General features: G+C 42.6%; 1 long non-coding RNA gene across 1 annotated transcript in view; it reads right to left on the bottom strand.

Moving 5' to 3' along the window:
• The window catches only part of LOC108399900 (uncharacterized), a 33792-nt gene extending 20294 nt beyond the window's left edge, over positions 1-13498 (bottom strand). The window contains exon 1 of the long non-coding RNA XR_012121627.1: positions 13150-13498. This is a non-coding gene — a long non-coding RNA (uncharacterized lncRNA). The remainder of the gene's footprint in view (positions 1-13149) is intronic.
• Positions 13499-20191: the final 6693 nt, after the last annotated feature.

Here is a 20191-nt window from a genome sequence, read left to right as displayed (position 1 = left end):
CGCCAGCTTCTGCCGCCAAAACACTTTAAAGCCAGCTTTAGAAATAATTTTTGAATTCAAATGTCATTTTTATCACATCCCTCCCCTACTCAAGTGCCCTTAGCAGCTCCCTGTTGCTTTAGGGTATAGCAAATGTAAACACTTGCCAGATTTCTGAGTTCAGAGTGCTCTTTCCCACTTCTCTCTGCCTATGTCCAAATCCTCATTTAAAAGCTTTCCCTAGTTAATCTTCTCACTCTGTGACGCCTTTACCAGCCACCTATCCCACTCTGTTTTGTTAGATACTGTTTTGGGTGTATTGATGTATATGTGGCTTAGATATATATATATGGCTTGACAGCAAACAATAGAAACCAGCTCTGACTAGCTTAAGGAACAGAAAGGGATAGGCTGGAAATCAAAGGTATAGTTTGAAGAATTAAAAGGGCTGAATGCCAGGCCTAGGAAAGGACAGAACAGAACAGCTCTGAGGTCTTTCTAGAACACTGTCATCACATGATCAGCTCCAACTGCCTTCCATCCTTATTTATCTTTGCTTAAGATTCAAAGTTACAGGACCTAGAATCTACACAAGCGTTGGGGAGGGCGGGAGCCCTGTGATTGGCCACCTCCCAGAACCACACAGGGTGGGGGAGAATTGCCAGATTTAGCAAATAAAATACAAGATGCCCAGCTAGATTTGAATTTCAAATAAACAATGCATAATTGTTATTATGAATCTATCCCATGCTGTATATCCTGGATTTGTCTTCCATTTTCACCTTCCTTCCATCCCACCATGAAGCTCCTAGGTGGACAGGCACTCCGTCAGACCTGGGCCTGCATCCCTTCTGGCGGCCACAGGACCCGGCAGTACCTCATGCCTGGCAGATTTCTTCAATCCACCCTCAAGTTTGCTGTGGATTTTCTTTCTTTCTCTTTACTTTTGATAACCCAGGTTAGATCACTTCAAAACTATGCATTAACTGACAGAAATAAAAAGGCTCATGTGCCCTTTAGCAATCATTTATTTCCTCTTTACCTCTACAGAGGAAAAAAACATTGTCTTCTCTCTTTTGCCAAATACTTTAAAAACAGTCTTGATGACATTTAGCATTTGTATGACTTTTTATAGCTTAACATATTTACATTCAGCATTTTATTCAGTATCATAAATTATCACAATTAGTGAGTTAAGTGGTTAGATAGAACCAATAATATAGTCCCCCATTTCACAGATGAGAAATGAAGATTTTGAAAGGTAGACTATAAAAGCTAGTGTGGATTCAAAGTTGTGAATCCAGGACTTAGAACAAACAATGTGTTCTTTCCACTACATCAGGGATCAACAAACTTTTTCTGTAAAGGAACAGATAGTAAATATGTCAGGTTTTGTACACCATATCATCTGTTTCAACTACTCGACTTTGTGATTTTAGCATAAAAACAGCTGGTCAAGGAATAAATGAATGGATGGATGTTTTAATAAATTGTATTACAGAAAAGGTCAACAGGCCATATTTGGCCTTCAGGCTATAGTTTGCTTCTAATGCCTCCTCTATTCCACACAATAAGCACTCTTCAATCTTTATGAGTCTATCAAAGTTTGCCTCCAATTCGGATGGTATGATTTTGGCCCATATCAGTGTTAGATCACTTTACTAATTTTTTTCTCTCTTTCTTACCTCTAATGTACCAGTATTGTTCAGACAATAACTGACTTGGCTTTGCACTGCCTCCTTGGTCTCTCCTACACTGTGATGAGGTTTTCTCTCATACCATGGACATACCCATTCTTCCTCCCCTGGATCTTTCTTTACCTGCACAGGACAGTTCTAACAGGCCTTTCTGGGGCAGGGCATTCCTTGAGGCACCCAGTATTAACAAAGATAAATCATCCTTCCAGCTTCTCCCCTTTCTGGTTTCATGTGCCACCTCCCTTGGGCCTTCTCTGTGGCAAGTTTGTCCCCAGGAAAATCATGCCCTAGAATGGTAACTCTACCAGCAGGTCTTCCTGTGTGGCCTCTTCAGCTCTGGTCCATGGAAGACAGAAACTGGTTTAGTTCCTTCTGCTACCTGCAGAGTGGGAAGACTGACCCAAACCCTCCTTCTAGGGAGCACAGGAGCTCCCCAGAGCAAACCAGCTAGTTTGGTTTATACACTTCACTGTTTATAGATCTGGGACCAGTGAGGGTTCGGGGACAGCTTGTAAAGAGCATCTCTTGGACCAGGAGGCCAGTTGTTCAGATGACTGGAGCTGCAGACCCTCAGGTGTGGTTGTTGGCCACCTGGAACCAGAATTCTGCTTTTGTAGGAGCCACTGGGACATGACTGAAACTTTACATAAGGGATTCCAGGTCTTTAAGAGGGCTTCTAGGTGCATGTGTGTACACACAAAGTATAAACTCAAAAAAGATAGTGGCGATCAAGTTCCCCAGACAACTCATTTACAAATAAGGAAACCAAGGCTCAGAGAAATCACCTCCATTTATCATAATGTCAAGGGGTAAGGATTCATATTGTCTTTATAGATTGACATCTATAAAGATGATGATGAACTTGATTAATGAAAATGAAATCTATAGCTATAAATCTTTCCTAAAATATCAATAACTTTTATTTTAAATAAGAGGAGAAAAGAATATGCTCAACCCAGCACAGCACAAAAGTCATGCATGAGATCAACTTTTTGCAAAATAACTTGAGATTTGGACTTCTGGAGGCTTCCGTGTGTCCCAAAGGTGGAGTTTTCTGGGAACATCAATACTCCCTCCAAATTTTTGCATAGTCTTCAAAAAGGTCAAGAGAAGTAGCAGAGGGTAGAGGGTACAAGTATCACTTGGGCTCTGAAAGCCCTGGCTGGACCATTTAGAAGCTGTGACCTGGAAAAAATAATTGTACTTCTCTAAGCCCCATTTCTGACCTGTAAAAGAAATATAATAGTAGTACTTACCTCCTAGAGGTGATGTGATAGTTAAATTGAGATAATGTATACAAAGCACCTAATATAAGGCTGACTTAATAGTACCTTTTCAATCAATATTCACTATCATTGCAATTGTTGACACTTGAGGCTTTTTGCCTTAAGCCCAGCTCTAACTTTGAGTTGACCACTCTGCCTACTTTAGGGGTAGTAATTTAGCAGGAGAGATGGATGATTAAGAGTTAATTATGATCTGGGGAAACAGCTCTGGCTCCTTGCCCAGAGCCACAGTATGGCTTGAATGACCTCCAGACTTAAAGACAAGGTGCCTCTCTGAGCTGGGTGTCCTCTGAGGGGGTGGCCTCCAGGCCAACATTCTAACTCTCTAGAAGAGGCAATGGGCAGTGATAGGTCAGAGGTTCAGAGAATCAGGGAAATGTAAAAAAGGCCAATGCACACAGTTTTCTTTGTGGACAATGTTTCTGGCATTAGGATTTTCTTGTCAAATTGTGACATCCTTTGAAAAAGTCCTACAGATGGAGGGCAAGGGAAATCAGGGAATTCCTATAACAAAAGGACAAAGGGCTCAGGATAGATCCTGGAAAAATAAAGGTCCTACTTCAGGGATATGTCAGTGGACCAGACTCTACTATTTGCAATATCTTCAAACCATTAAAAAAAAAAAAAGACAAAGGAAAAAGCAGATGGCCTAGAACTTCATTTTCCTGGTGATAGCAGGAACGTGCTAGACAAAACAACTCTTCTCCTTTCCCTGGGTTACTTGGCAGCAACAGCGAACACTTGACAAAAAGTTCCAGAGGGGCTTGATATTGAGTTTGAAAAGTACAAATTCCCACAATAATCAGTGACTGCAGTAGCAATATTTTAGTGATTCACAGGAATCTGGTTATTATTACCATTAATGCCGAGTATCTTATTTCTATTCTTTTTGATTTTAAGGTAATTTTATTTGTAAAAGGCCTGCTTTGTTTTAAGCTCTACGCAGTTACAGTGGTTTCGGGAGGAAAAGAAGTGGGCATGTTGAGAAAGTATTATGTTATCCTGAAACTTTAGAGGACCTGGTTGTGAAGAACCCCTTTGTTTTGCTCTGACCCTGATTCAGTTCTTTGGTCTTCATTTTCTAGCTCATGCACTAATTTTGGCGTTGTCCACTCTGATGATGAGATCTCTGCTTGCACATGACAGTTTCCAAGGCCGTTGCCCAGGAGGCTGTACCCACCTGGTCAGGCCCAGCTGTGACCTGGCCCAAGGAGACCCAAGTCATGCTCATGTCTAGAAAGTGACCCAGTGACTCAGGGCCCACTTTGTAGACAGTGAGAAAGGGCAGATACCAAAGAGTGAAATACCTAGTTCAGTGGTTGTCAACTGGGGGCAGTCTTGTCTGGGGGGGACAACGTCTGGAGACATTTTTTATTATTGCAGCTTTACTGTGGAGTATGGTGCCATTGGAATCCAGTGAGTGGAGTCTGGGGATGCTGCTAAACATCCTTCATGCACAGGACGGCCCCCAACACAACTTATCCAGACCCAAATATCAATAGTGAAGTTGAGAAAGCCTGAGGAAAACAGAGGGCCCTGCGTAGCCTGGGTCTTGCCCACTTCTCTTGCCCTACTTTGCCCCAGCCCCCCTCACTCCCTGCACTCCAGCACTCTCTCTGGAGCCAGAAGGCTAGTGTTTGAATCCCCTTCTGGTGTGTTCTAGGTGTGTGACCCTGGGCAAGTCTCTGAACTTCCCTGGTTTTTCACCTCTAGCCTGAGGATAACTGTACCTAGCTCCTAGGGGTGCTGTGAGGATTAAATAAGAGATTAGGACCACGTAAGGCCCATCATGAGCACCATATAAAAGTTCAGTATCATTATTACTTCAAGAAGTAAAAACTGCCCTTCTGAGACACTAAGTTGCCTGATAAGAAAGATATGCAGCATATTCTCTTCCCAGGGCCCTGCATTGCTGTCTTCTCTGCCAGAGGAATCAGAGCTCAGATCATTTGAAGAAGGGGAGCATCATGTCCTTCTGAAGGAGTAAGACCCCAGCAGAGTCAGTGTTTTTTGTTTACAGACAAAGAAATTAAGGTTAAGGGATTTGGAAAAATCCATGGCAGGTTTCTTCCCACCTGCTCAATCTCTTGGTCTCTCTCTCTTTCTCTCTCTGCCACCTTCTCCCCTCCCCAGTCCTGCTTCGAGGTGCTAACTGGTATGATTCCTGATCTACACTAAATTAATATCCCATAGCAACTATCTCCATTTGACCACAGGGCCCTGCTCCCTGGCCTTTCTACAAAAGACCTGGGAGTTATAAAATCCAACCTTATCAGAACAGAGCACACCAAACAGAACACAGCCAGGCTTCTAATCAGAGATTTAAGGTGCTTACACAACAGCCTGGAAAAATCTAAGCCTGACAAAAAAAGCAGACCAAAGGCAAATAATAACCTAAATATATTAAGAAAACACTGAAGCCGTCTCCTGAAGTTTTCTGCCATTACATCACTGACCCGAGACAGGACTGTGGAATGTCTCTGCCAGGCTACACAGGCGGGGCTACATCTCATTTGTTTTAACTCCTTCAAATCCTTTTTTTATTCTTTGACACCTTCCCAGCCTCACATGGCTGTTCTTACTCTTTTTCCACCCCCACAGGCTTTTGTAAGTTCACTGCTTGCCAACACTGTATTTCAGCCCTGAGTTCCTGGGACCTTAGATCTCATGGAGGCAAATATGGCATCCAGGTTGTGGAGTGACACTGGCCTCTGGCCTCTTGGTCTGGCCACGCCTGGGGAAGCCAGCTCTGCTGGGGTCCTACCCCTTAAGAAGGACACGAACAAACTGGACTAGCATGAGAGGAGTGTAATTAGGGTAAGACACTTTGTCACGTGAGGGACAATAGGATGAAGATGACTTGGGAAGGATCGTGAAAGAGGTCTTCAGCAAGTTGAAGGACTATTAGGGTTTCAGGTTCTAGCAACATCACAGAATCAGCTAATGTGAACTTCTAATTCCTCTACAAACCCATTAAAATACCGGTAAAATACAGCAAAAATTTTTTATAAATATAGTTAAGCTCATAAAAAATAAAGTAAAATCTCTAGGTGCCAGAAAAAGAGAGAGAGAAAAATTTTCTAGTCAGAGTGGCAAGCATCAGTTGATGCCTTGATGGTCCAGGAAGATACTGACCCAAGCATAGGCCCTAATGTATACAGGCTGGGGTTGCAATACCCACAAACACACCAAAGCAAAAGATGGACCTTAGGGGCCCTACACTGGAGAATCCAGAAGCATTAACTGGAGACCCTGGACAGAGAGTTGCTTCAATTTAAGCCCAGCTCACAGGCCCAGGGAAACCCCAGGGACATGGGTCTCAACCCAAGTTGCAGCGAAGGAAACAAAACCTCAAATCAGCACCAAACGCAAGTGTGTTCTTCCAACTTATACTACTTACATGGCATACTTGTCAGGGCTCTCCAGAGAAATAGAAAAAACAGGATATTTTATTTATATACATATATGTGCAGAGAGATTTTTACATATATACATTTATATATATACAGAGAGAGAGAAATTTATTTTAAGGAATCAGCCATGCAATTGTGAAATCTATAGGCTTCCTACCCAAATGAGAACCACCCTTTTGGAGAAGCAGCAGGCACCTTGTGAATGTGAAAAGAAGACGAAGTCACATACTAAGAATGGGAGAAATGGATGAAAGAAAGAACCTGGGTGCTTGATGAGCCTTAAAGAGGTACACTAGCTCTGGATTACTTGACTCTGACCTTCTCGTTACAAAATAGACCCCTAGATATTTAGTCCATGGTTTCTATTATTTGTAGCTACCCAATTGCAAAAGGACAGGGGGGAGGGGTGTTCTCCACACCACCAAGCAATTCTCTGACACCTGCCGGATGTACTACCTGGAGACAGCATCAGATTCCACAGGTTAAGGGTTCAATCCTACAAGACAGTGCCCCCTACACACACACACACACACACACACACACACACCTCAGAGTCAATCAGAAGTTAGGTTACCACAGTGGCTATAAATTGGAGGTTCCAACAACCTCCTCCTTGGGCTCAATTCATTCTCCAGAGCAGCTCACAGAACTCCAAGAAATATTTTGCATAGTAGATTAGTGGTTTACAGTAAAAGGGTATAACTCAGGAACAGGCAGAGGGAAGAGACACATAGGGGCCACATCTGGGGCAAGAGCATGGAGTTTCTCTGTCCTCTCAGAGGACACCACTCATCCCAAATCTCCATGTGTTCATCAGCCCCAAAGCTCTCTGAATACTTTTTGGATTTTTATGGAGGTTTCATTATATAGGCATAAATGATTACATCACTGGCCACTGGCGATTAATTCAACCTCCAGGCCCTCCACTCCCAAGGGGACTGCTCCAACCTTCTAATATCATGGCTGTTTCTCCTGGCAACCAGCCCCATCCTTAGGTGCTCTCCAAAAGTCACTTCATTAACGTAAAAAAAGACACCTTTCTCTGCTCTTCCCAATTAGAAAATTCCAAAGGTTTTAGGAACTTGATGCCTGAAATAGGAACAAAGACCAAATATATATTTCTTATTATAAATCACAATATCACAGCAGCCAGATGCCTCCCTATATTGCCCAGCATGTTAAAAATTTAAGGATGACCACCAAAAGAAGAGCATTTGAATGTAACTTGTAAAACTGTAAGACAGGAAAAGATGAATAAAACTCAGTCAATATACTAGAAGGCAGAAAAAAAAGTGTTTAAAAAGAAAAAAGACAACAGGCCCAAAATGGGATCAGTTATGCTAAGATTCTCATCACCAAACCAAGATTTAGCTCAATTACATTTGGTTCTCCCAGAAATGGAGTCTTAAACCAGCCACTCAGGAACTGCCTAATGAGCACTAGTCAGGTCCTCTGCCTGACAGACCTCTGCCCTGCCCCTAAGGGAAAGAAACTTTGTAGTAACCCATCTGCGTTTGCGTTTTTGCCTCCTACAACTTCCTTGCTCCTGCTGCCTTCTGACTAATGGTCTTTCATTTAGAACAGCTCCTCAGGGCTCTCTTCTGTCTGCTAGATGGGGTGCTGCCTGATTTGAATTGATTTATGCTCAAATAAACTGATTTATGTTTAAAAGTTTGAATAGGCCTCAGTTTATCTCCTAAGAACAAAGAAGTTAAGTGATCGACACGAAAACATCCATATATCAATACCCAGTAAAAAGTATATTCCAATAATAAATAGAAATGAAAATAAAACTTACAAATTATATAAATATAATTAAAATTACTTGTTGAAAGATAGAAATGCTAAGATTGAATAAGAGTTGCAGCTTTTGTTTTTTCTGTTAGACACATATTTTAAGGGTGTCTATTAGAACACAGAAAGATTGAACGTAATGAGACATAAAAAAATACAGCAAGCAAATCATTATCCAAAAGAACATGGAATGAAGCAATGTTAAAGTCAGAAAATACAGAGGAAATGATTACCAAATGGCAAAAAGAATTATACAGGAAAATACAACAATTGTAAACTTGGGTATGCTTAACAACATAGCCCACAAATAAAAAAAAGAGAAAGAAAAAGCTGACAAATTCACAATCCTAGTGAGAGATTTTATCTTAAAATAGGCTGAGACAAAATATGTGGAAGTTACAGTAGGGAAGGACCTTAACTCAATCTACAGAGGAATTTTTTGACTTTCAGAGCTGTTCAAAATTGAAATGGACTGGCTTGGGAGAGAGAGCTCCAAAAACATAGAAGTTTTGTAGAATTTCTGTCACTCTCAATATGACAGTTGCTGGAATATACAAGCATCGGACACGTAGCTCCATGGGGCAGGAACCATGTCTGCATGCACTACTGTATACCTGATGCCTTGATCGCTGTTTGGCACAAAAACGGCATCAGCAGGGGCTTACTGAATGAATGGATGATCCAGATGAGAAAATGGATACAATCACTTCTTGAGGGGCTTCCAATTCAATGCCTCTCACATGCCTATTGCTCTGCCCTTTGCCCTGACTTCAGTCTGGGGCCCAGGGTCACCACAAACCCAGGAGACTTCAGGCTGGCAGTGAGAGGCAAGGGCAGGGTGAGGAACACATGGAGGAGTCACACAGAAGCCCCAAGGATGGAAGCCAGCTCTGCAAAGAGCTTCCAAGAGCCTTCCTGGAAGAGAAATTCCACTTGGCCACAGTGTTACCCTGGCCCAGGGCCTGGAGGAAGGCGGCGGCTGGCCTGCCCACTGCAGGGCCCTCTGTTCAGTACATCACGCCTGTGCTGCTTACAAGGGTGGAGAAGCAAGACTGTGAGTAGGTCACCGAGTCAGTCAGACCCATGAACCAGGCTGCTCCCACATACTGGGTTCTGGGACACATACAAGGAGGGGATGAACTCTCCACCTCTACGGATTCCTGAGCTCAAGGAGGGTGAGGACCTGTGTGCACGGAGAGCATCCAGTCTGAGAGGAGATGCAGCCCAGCCCACACGGAACCTGTCATGGACTGGAAACCTGTGTCCCCAGCAATGAAACGTTCACATGTCATGTTGAAACTCTGATCACCTGAGTGATGGTGTGAAGACAGAGCCTTCGGGAGGTGATTAGGTCATGAGGTGGAGCCCCGTGAATGGGATTAGTCTATAAAAGAGATCCCAGAGAGCTCCCTAGTCCCTTCCATCCATGATAACCATTTACGAGCCAGGAAGCAGGCCCTCGCCAGACATCAAATCTTCCAGCAGCTTAATCTTGGACTTCCAGCTCCAGAACTTCGAGAAATAAATATGTTGTTTGTAAGCCACCCTGTCTATGGTACTTTGTTACAACAACCCAAACAGAGAAAGACAGAGGCACTAGAATGAATGCTATGTACAATCACTCTCTTCAGGAAGAGAAAAGAATCTAACAGAGGAGACCGGGCCCCTGCCCTCAGGGAGCCATAGTGGGAGTCTGCTGTAGCTCTGACCCTCCCACCCAAGCAAGAACAGGGAGGGAGACACACACCCAGGACAGGAGCATTTCTCTGATGAATGGAGACGGTGAGCACTGCCCCCAACAGGCTCTAGGGATGTTCCGCAGCCCTGCCCTCAGGGCCTCCTCCCCTCCTTCCTTCCCCCACTGATGCCTGGCCATTAGAATGAATTCTGCGCCCTCAGCCTATTTCTAACACAGGAATGTTGACCCCTTTGTCACATCCTGCTTTTCCTTGCTCTGTTTTTGCTCCTTTTCCCACCCTGCCTCCCCTTCCTCCACTCCCATTTCCCAAGCTTGCTCCTGGGAACCCAGACCCAACAGCCCACTGGTGATCTTGTTTTACATGAGACATGTCCAAAAAAGACCAAAAACTCCTTTCCAGGAAAACGCCATTTAAAAAATTCAGCTCCAGACACTACGGCAACATAAGGAAAACAAAGGACTTGGCAGTAAGGTTTTCTGAATCGCGACTTTCTCTCTAAAATACCTTTACCAAATTGCCTCCAGTGGGAATAACTCCAAGGGTCAATTCCAGACCCTGGCAACTTCAGATAGACAGTGACTGCTGGTTTTTATACCATCCCGAATTTTCCTAACTTGGGGTCATCCTAGGATCTTCTTCCAGGCTCAGAGAGCCGCTCCCAAGGGTTCCCAAAGGAAGCAACTGTCTCTGGAGGGTCCGGAGATGCTCCTCAGCCCCTCTTTTATCACCATCGCTAAGCTGGGGGGCCAGTCTGGGTGACAAACTGTGATTAGGAGGGAGCTCTCTTCTCTTCTCATCCAAGCAAGAGGAATGTACTGTTTCTGCTGGGTGTACATGGAGGGTGGTGCTCCTTTTGTATGTATCAAGTATAATCATGTTGATGGCATACACATAATAATAGTAACGGCCATTATTAGTACATACTTACCACATGTCCACCACTAATCTACTCTTTATATTTGCTTTATCTCATTTAATCCTCATAACATCATTATGTACCAAATTACACCTCCCTCCCAAATTCATATGTTGAAATCCTAACCCCCAGTATATCGGAATGTGACTATATTTGGATGTGGGGCCTTTAAAGAAGTAATTAAGTTAAAATGAGATCTTTAGAGTGGGCCCTGATCCAATACCACAGGCATCCTCATAAGAAGAGGAAACCTAGACAGACAGGCAGACTCACAGAGGAAAGAACCTGTGTGGACACAGCGAGAAGGCAGCCATCCATCCATGAAGGAGAGAGGCCTCAGCAGGAACAAACCTGCCAGCACCTTGGTCTTGGACTTCTAGCCTCCAGAACCATGAGAAAATTCATGTCTGTTTTTTAGGCCCCCCAGTCTGTGTTGTTTTGTTCCGGCAGCCCCAGTAAAGTAACACAACAACCCATAAAGTTAATATGGTTATTATCACCAGTGTACAGAAAGCAAAACAGTTTAAAGATGTTATGAAACTTGCCCAGCAAGCAAATAACAAAGCTGAAATTTGCAAGTCAACTTTCTGACCCCAGAACACAAGCCCTTAAGCACTGTGCATGCACCAGTGACATGGTTATTACCCATATTTTATGTCACGTGTTTGTCTATTTACCAGCAGCACCATATAATTGAAAGTGCATCATACTAGGGGGCCAAAGCCCTGAGCAAGAGCTGTTCAGCTGTAAAGGGCCAGGATTCCAAAGCCCAGGCATGAAGAGAGCAGGGCCTGCTTTAGGTCCAGCCACCCCCTCTGTGCGGGGCTGAGATCACTTAACTCCATTCCAGTCTTCTCAAATAAATGCTGATCTCTAGCTGAAGGAATTTTAGGATGCTGCTCTTCTAACGCTTCACTTGACTCTCAGTTATGATATCCTGAGTCTTGCCTGGTCCCTGTGCCAAGCTGCTGTCTTGGAAATGTAGCCATCTGTGCACTGAGCATTCCCCCGTGCCTGGTAGTGTCACCCAGTACTACCGTTGCCACTTTACATTTGTTACTTCATTTAGTAATCATTTCAACCCTGTGAAGGAGGTAATATTATTATCCCCATTTCACAGATGAAGAAACTGGAGTTCAGGGAAGCTAAATAACTTGCCTACAATTATAAAGGGCAGAGCCAGAACTACAGGCTGTGCCCTGGCCAGCTCCATGTTCTCGAGGACCCCTGCCCAGCATCCAGGGCTCCCTGCATGACCCAACTGTCTGCCAGGACATCCAACAGCTCCTGGTGTGTCCATCTCTCTGCTCCACTCACTTTTCAGGATCTTCCATGCTTCCTGTTGAACCATATTCCTGCCCCTAACTGCTCAATGGGCTCCTCCCAGGGACGGCTACCACACTGGGTCACCCTCTTGATCTATGTCCCAGCCCCTTCACATCTGGGTAACAGGAGCAGGCCCTGGCTTAGCTAGAGAGCAAAACCAAGCAAGACAACATCATAAATAAAAAAGAAAAGAAAAGAAAAGGCTCCAGAATCAGACCAATCTAGATCCAAATCCTGATTCCACCTTTTATTACATTTATTTATGTAAAAATAATGAAGCCCGTGTTGCCTCATTGTGAAGATTCCCGATGAGTTAATACATGTACAGGGCTTGGCGCCCTGCCTAGCACGTAGTAAATGCTTAATAGATATTAGCTATCTTCACTGGTGTTATCAATAATATTTGTAAAAGATCCACTAGAGAGCCTAGCATATGGCAGGCATTCAAAAATGATAGCTGTTAATCTTATGTTTAAGTCCTGGAAAAGCTACAGGAATTCAGAGAAGGGCCAGTAATAGGGTAGTGAAGACAGAAAACAGGCTGCCCAAGCAACTGTGCAGACCTGCAGATCTCTGTCTAATCCTAGAGCTTGGGTATGACTGGCCTTGATTAAGTGGAAATGCCTCGCTACAGAACTGCCATCTTCATCTGCCTCAATTAGGAGATGACAAGAGCTTCCTGAATCGGAAGCCCCTGGGAAAAGGAATTTCAAAACAGAAAATCAGAAACACCCTCTGTCTGTGTTCCTGCCCAGCAGCCCCTGTTATGGTAATGGGAACCGCTCAGCCACCACATCCTGCCCTGCTCAACCAGTCGTCCTACTGGTCTACCATTTCCCTGGCTTCATCCAAGCCTGTGAGCTGTTGGAGAGCTGGTGAACCTGGTCAGAAGTTGTAAGTCTCCCAGCTTCAAGCCCACTCCAGGTTGAGCTGTCAACAAGAATAGCAAGCAAGTGGACAGAAAGGAGCTATCAGGTTTATAAAAGATGAGCCATCACACACACACACACACACACACACACACACACACACACTTACGACAATCCTCGGAGCATTTGTCGCTGCAACACGGCAGTAGTCCTCTCCCATCACATTTTTCCTGCTGTTACTTTCCCAGAATCATCACAGCTAAATCCACCAATGCTCGAAGCTCCTCAATCAATGCTGTACAAGCTGGGGCATGTATGTGGTTTGAGTAGAACCAATGGCTTAGAATAATGTCACCAGCTCAGTCGTAACTGTTTGGCTCCTGTGTTCCTCCCGATTTTCCTTCAAGCCAGATGATCAATGAGGTGACAGCTATTTCCCCCAGACCACTTTCATTTCCCTCTTCCAATCAGACGAGGATCTGGCTCCTTCTGGAATGACTTCTAAGAGGCCACATCACTGCTCATGTTGCCTCTGAATCTAGTTCTCCCCTCCCTGCTCTATATTTGGCCCACGTTGATACAACCAGACTTCTGGTCTGCCCCATAGTTCCTCATTTTGCTTAGAATCCAGTTCTTCTCTGTATTTAGTCAGCTATTGCTGCAATAACACTATGTAATTAACACCTCCAAAATCTTAGTGGCCTATTAAAAACCACTATTTTTCTCTCTCATAGTCCTTGGGTTGGTGAAGTGGATCTGATTCAGTCTGTGGGTCAGGTACAGATCAGTTCCATATGTCATTCATTCTGGGACCAGCAGCTGCCTGGGGTAGGCTCTTCTCACACAGATGGAAGCAGCACAAAAGGCTAGTGGAAACTCCCCATGACTCTTAAGGCCTCAACCCAGAACTGGCCATTGTCAAGTCCACCCATATTCCATTGGCCAGACCATGTCAACTGATCAAGCCCAAAGTGAAACAGACAGGAACATATGATCCACCTATTCTAACAGGGAGTGCACATTGTCATATGGCAAAGGGCATGGACACATAATTCTACTACAGAAAAGGAATGAGAATTGGGAATGATAATCTAATCTCCAACATTTCTTAAACCAAAACCCTGTTATGTGCTCACCTGAGGGAACTTCCAGCTTCTGCTTGCTGGCCAGGCCTCCTCATGCCTTACCACAGCTTACTGGCTTAGGGGCTGGCTCTCACACGGCGAACCCAGTCCCCTTGACAGTGAGTCAATGGCTGCCACCTGTATCTCTTGCTGTGATTTACCCACCTGATTGTTCCTCTTAAACTCTAGAGAAGCCTACCAGCCAAATGACCTCCTCGGTCCCTAGTACACACTGACCCCAGAGTGGCTAGAACCAAGAACTGGGAAGCTAGAAAGCTACTGGGGAACCAAGGCAGCCTTCCCCACTCTCTCCCTCTTGCTGTTTTATCTTGTTGTTCTCTCTGCACACCTGCTTCATTTCTCTTTCTGGGTGCTATCTTTCTCTGCTCCTTCCTTGAAATGGTGCATTAAGGTCTTCTCCAACCCTGGGGCTAGGGAAGCTCCCACTTTCAGCACCATTACCCAGCTGAAGAATATTTCCATGTCCCACTGCCAAAATCCCAGAGAAAGACCCCTGTCAATCATGACTGGGATCATGTAGCACAAACATGGTCGCCTACACTCTAGGAGGAAAAATGTGGTGTGGGCTGCCAGACACCAAAAAAGCCAGGACTTCAAACTAGAGTCTTCTAGGCTGACTCTGGTCAGAAGATGTGTTTGGTTTGGCCACAAGGTTTTAAATTGTTTCAAATTACTGACAAAATTTAGAATTGAGAGTCCACATATGAATCCAGGGTTTTTTTTTTCTTAGAAATGTGAAATCTCAACTGAAAGGGAGTACAAGGGTGCCCTGGCCTAATACTTCTCTGCTTTTTGATCTAGCTGAGGGTTATACCACCATGATCCACTTGTGAAAAGTTCATCAAGCTATGCTCTTAAAATATATCTGATTTTTAATATGTATATTACACTTTCTTTTTAAAGTTTTAAAAATTTAGAAGATCTGGCAACACCGGAACCACATTCTAGCATGGCAAGTCCACTAGGGCTGAGTGGTTTTCCATATTGCCATACTCCCCACCTCTCCCCATCCTCTTCCTACACTGAGACTGAGGGTCAGTACTCATTTATTATTTTGGACTGTGTTTTTCTTACAGTAGAGTTAAAAAGAAAGTGATCTTTTTTCTTTTATAACTACAACTCCATCAGATGAGGAAAAACAAAAAGCTCCAGGGATAATTATGTACTTGCAGAAAAATGGAAAATAGCTTCCTTTTTCCTTCTCTTTGCAGAAATTAAAAATATTTATCCAAGTTTGACATGCAAATATGTGTCAGTATCAGAAGAATCTAACCAAAGAGCCTGTGACTTGTATATGGAAACTTAATGATCTAAAAGCCAAGGACTGACATTTTGACATGTTTTATTTTTCAGTGCAAATAAAACAAGTGATAGGACTATGAAATGAAGTTATAGAGTAAAATAGATGAGAATACTGCTCAGCCATTAAAACCTTTATGAATGGTGAGTTTGTAAAAGAGTATCTACTGAGGACAGAGGAAATTCATGCCTTGAACAAAAAACAAGTATTTGCAAATGGAAGGCTAAACAGAAAGGCTGTTGCTCAGCCAGATGACAACATGGCTGAGAACTTACAGGACAGGTTGTGTGAAAAAGTTCAATCACTGGTGGCACTTCCTAGGGAAGCTTATGAGAGCCCAGTTAAAATAATACCACCCAGTCAGCTATATTTATTTTTGGTTCCAAAGAGACTTCAGCGTGATTGGAGAATTTTGGGGCATGGTGTCCATCACAGGCACAGCTTCAGGAAATGGTTTAGCTTTGTTGAGAAGCCTTGAAAAACTTAAAGCAGACAGGTCAAAGTTAGTAAGCCTGGCTATGAAACAGAGCCTCTGAGATGGTCAGCATTAACATTGACCTTGTTATCAAACTTAAATTCAAAATGACAAAGTTTGCATGATCCAGGAACCTAAATAATTTACCAGGAATTGTTAAAATAGAACATATCATGGGCCTAGTGAACTGGATTCTCTCCCTTGGCTGAAAGCATAGAGTTCAATGCTGTGCTTGATGCACTGGATATGCAATAGTTATAACAGTCATCTGTTAGTTGGTGTATAAGGTTGGAGTCTTTTTTTAGTGGATGGGAGGAACAGTTGAAAAATTATTAATTTGCTCATTTCATCAAAGAGAAAATATGTACCCCCAACTCACCAGCAAAGATTGGGTCAAAGTGAATATCACAAGCCATCTAACGCATTTGGGTACTTCTCTGCAAGAATCTTCACAAATATGCAAATGGACTCTTGAATTTGTTTATTTTTAGTGAAATTATATTTTAGGGAAACTCATCTGGCAAAGAGTAATCTGGCTCACTTTCCTATGTTGATCAATTTTCACAAATGAAAGAGATCATGTAAACTGCTCTTCCAAAATTACGGGGCTGAAGACAGGATTCTAAAAAACGTTCTACATTTATGAAATAAACTCCTATTATTCAACTCACCTTTCTTAATTAATAGTGTGACATAAATGCAATTTTGAACAATTAAGTCCCCAAAACTAAATTTCGCAATATTAGAATGACAAAATTCTACAATATTTCTGGAGTAGTTACCCTATATATAAAAACCACCATACAAATTCTGTCCATGTTCAGCCATGGACAGCTGTTTTCCATTATGAAACTAAATAAAACTATTGCTCTCAGTTAAAGGATTCAAGGCTGAATTCTATACAGCACATTTGCAACATGAAATGCAAGACCCAACATTGACAAGCTGGGGCAAAAGAAAAAGTGTCACATTTCTGGTTATAAAGCAAAGAAGTAATGAATTATGAAAGAAAAAATTAATAATTAAATATTTCTATTTTTCTCAAATGTTATGTTTTTAAATTTTGAACTTCATATATAATCTCCAGTATCATACATGTTTGCATTATGTTATGGCTTATGCCACAGTCAAGTAAAAAAATGAAAGAAGGTTTGATTACATTTCTGGCAGTTGATTTTTCTTACACCCAGACCACTTTACTCATTTTTGTTGCATTTCTGGGTTCCGTAGGAATCCAAGTGTAAGCTCTGGTGTACACTATATGTTTTTTTTTCCCTATGTTTTCACCACTGAGCAAGCGAGCATGTATTGAAAAATAATACAGAATAACAACAAAATCCAGAAGAGAAAATAAGCCCGCTTATTTTACCATCTTGACAGTGCTTACAAAAACAAAACAAAACCATAAATTTGTAGGAAACACATATATTTAAAACGCATTTTAATTAAAAATAGAATCATACCACACATAAAATTTGATAGATTTTCCATATGGTTAAATATTCTACAAGTCAAGATTTTAATGGCTGCCTATTATTCTATAATATATCTCTAATATAACTATCTTATTTGTTATTACTGCATATTTAGTTCCCATTTTAAAAGTATTGGTCTTGATACCAGTCTCGGCTTCATCCTTTTCTTAACCATAACCATATTTGTAATCATAACATCTTATATACAGTACCTGACTTTCCACTTGTAGTTTCCAAAAAAGGCTGGAATTGGTTCAAAATTAAAATTTGGTAATCCTCTGAAGGAGCTAAAAGAATAGTTCAAATTGTGGGCTCTTTTTGAGCCCATCAACTTCTGGCACTTCTAGTGACTCTGAGTGGCATTTTCTGGACACTTTGTTACTATTACTACTTGTTCAAGGGCAACAGTTTTGTTCTGTGATGAGGAGTCTCTGACTGGCTCATTCACCTATATAGATCCCCTTGAAAAGAGCCAGAGATATCCCAGAAAATAAAATCCAACCTACCCAAGTCAGGGATGCCTAGATTTAGTGAGAGAGCACCTCTCTGAGGTTAGGACCAACAGCCAGCTGCCACCCAGTCAGTCCAGATACCACTGCTATTTTTATCTTAGGCTTGTGTCACCTGATTACCTCTGCCCCCAACCCCACTCCCACCACTATTTGTATTCATCACATATGTCCATAAATCTCAGACCAGTTAGTCCTAGAAAAGCTACAGGCATAAACAGGATGCCTCCAATCTAATGGGGGAGGCAGTCCTGCCAAGAAGGAAGCCCTGTTTAATTAGGAAATCATCATATATACCCTTGGGAATCCCCCAGTTTGACAAGCTGACTCCACCATCAAGAAGCCTCTGGCTTGATGAAAGAAACCCAGTTTGTTGCTATGATCAAAGGCTCCCAGAAAATGTGCTGATGGCATCAAGTGGGCAATGAAAATAAGCATGTGAAAATAAACAAAAACTTGCAAAGTTGGGGTGAAGACTTCAGACCACCTGCCTGAGATCAATGACTATAGAGTAGGAAAAAACAAACAAGGATGCATCTCCCTGCAGCTGGACACAGGACATCATGAGCTGACCAGAGCAAAATCCATAGAATAACTATGTTTAAAGGGAGTGATCGAGATCCAAACTGCACAGAATAAGAGCAAATATTTAAGAGTCAAGATTGTATGACTAAAAAATACAGATGAGCACATGTGTTCACCATCTCTCCTTTGAGACTCCATGAAAATTAAGTTTTTAAAAGTATAAAAACCTTAACAAGGAAGAAAATGGGAGGAATCCTCCAGCAGAGGAAGAATTTCAGCTCATTTCTGGAAATATTAAAGCTAACAGAAGAGATTTAACTGATGAAACACAGTAAGTGGGAGAGTAAGAGTCCTGACCTTCTAGAACTTTCCAGGGTCATGACCTAGAGGCAGTAGACAAGCTGGGTGATGAAAGTGAGAAGTGAGAGATTAATTCAAAATCCATTTACAGAATGGTGACTGATACTGTAACTCCTCCCCATCCTCGGCTGACAAATTGGCCTGTGACCAGGCTCAGAGATCAGAGAGGGAGAGACAAAAAGAAAGGGAAAGGGGAGGAGGGGCAGGGGGCCAGAGGACAGGAGAGGAGACCTCTTCTCTAGGGAAATTTCACTGTCTAAGAAACAGTGGCAGCAAAAGCTGTTGTTAGTGTCCCAGAATAAAAAAAAACCTCCACCCCCCCTAGCGTTTCAGAAGCACACAGCATGACGGCCACCCCCACCCCAACCCCCATTCTCACTCTAACCGAGCCTTCCAGTGGTCCCAAGCACACTTCCTGGTTCCTCATTCTCATACATGAGCAACAACCAAGGATCCCCAGACACTGAGGAGAGCCTGCAACAGGAGAGCTGTACAGAGCTAGTTCCTCATGCATTACAGCCAGAGGTCGGAAGAGAACGTCTGAAGTTGGTAAATCAAGGAGGAATGGTATAAGTACATTACTGAGATATGCTTTACAATTAAAAACAGAAACAGATAAAAGTAGAGGTCTCTCAGTAGCAGAACAGGAGGTAGGGGCATCGGATGGGAAGGGCAGACTGTTGTTCTTCATTGGTAAGTCCTTCATCATTATTAGGTTAGATTTTTTTTTTAACTTCCAAGATATTTTTAAGAAAAGGTCACACTGTAAAGCTATTGCCATAAAAGGAGTCATTAAAATAACTCCTTGCTATGCAATCTTAACTTTTTGTTTCTGAAGTTTTGGTTTTTCTTCCTAAAAAAATTTTTGTGTGAATGGAGATTCTCTAGCAGTTATTACATGTACGTCCATATCCAGCAGTAAGTACATTATGTTTTAAGGAATTGTTACAGTGAAGGAACCAGATATTACCCCTAAGTCATTTCACAGAGGGTTTTTGTTTTTGTTTGCCAATTAAATCAGGGACAGAGAAGAAATTAAGACCAAAAGGATCAAGTCAGTCTCCTATCACCCTCAGTATTTCTTGAGCACATACTATATGTCAGGCAATGTTCTAGATGCTGGAGATGCCGCAGTGTTAGGAAAGACAAGGTACTGTCCTGGAACTAACGTTCTAGTGGGAAATGGGGGACAAACTATAGTCAAAGAAACAAATAAACAGGAGCATCATTAGGTAGTGTCAAGAGCTATGCAGAGGATTGAAATGGTTTGATGATAGAGAGTGGCTGAGTAGCTACCTGAGTGTAGATGATCAGGGTTGGCCTATTGAGGGATGACATTTAAGCTAAAGTTGGAATAGAAAGCTTTGTAAAACCTCAGGGGCAGGAAGTAGCATTCCAAGTAGAAAAGCACTAAGTGGGTGG

This window comes from Manis javanica, chromosome 1, assembly GCF_040802235.1.
Source record: "Manis javanica isolate MJ-LG chromosome 1, MJ_LKY, whole genome shotgun sequence".
In the NCBI taxonomy this organism is placed as follows: domain Eukaryota; kingdom Metazoa; phylum Chordata; class Mammalia; order Pholidota; family Manidae; genus Manis; species Manis javanica.
This window is presented reverse-complemented; position numbering and strand designations above follow the sequence as displayed.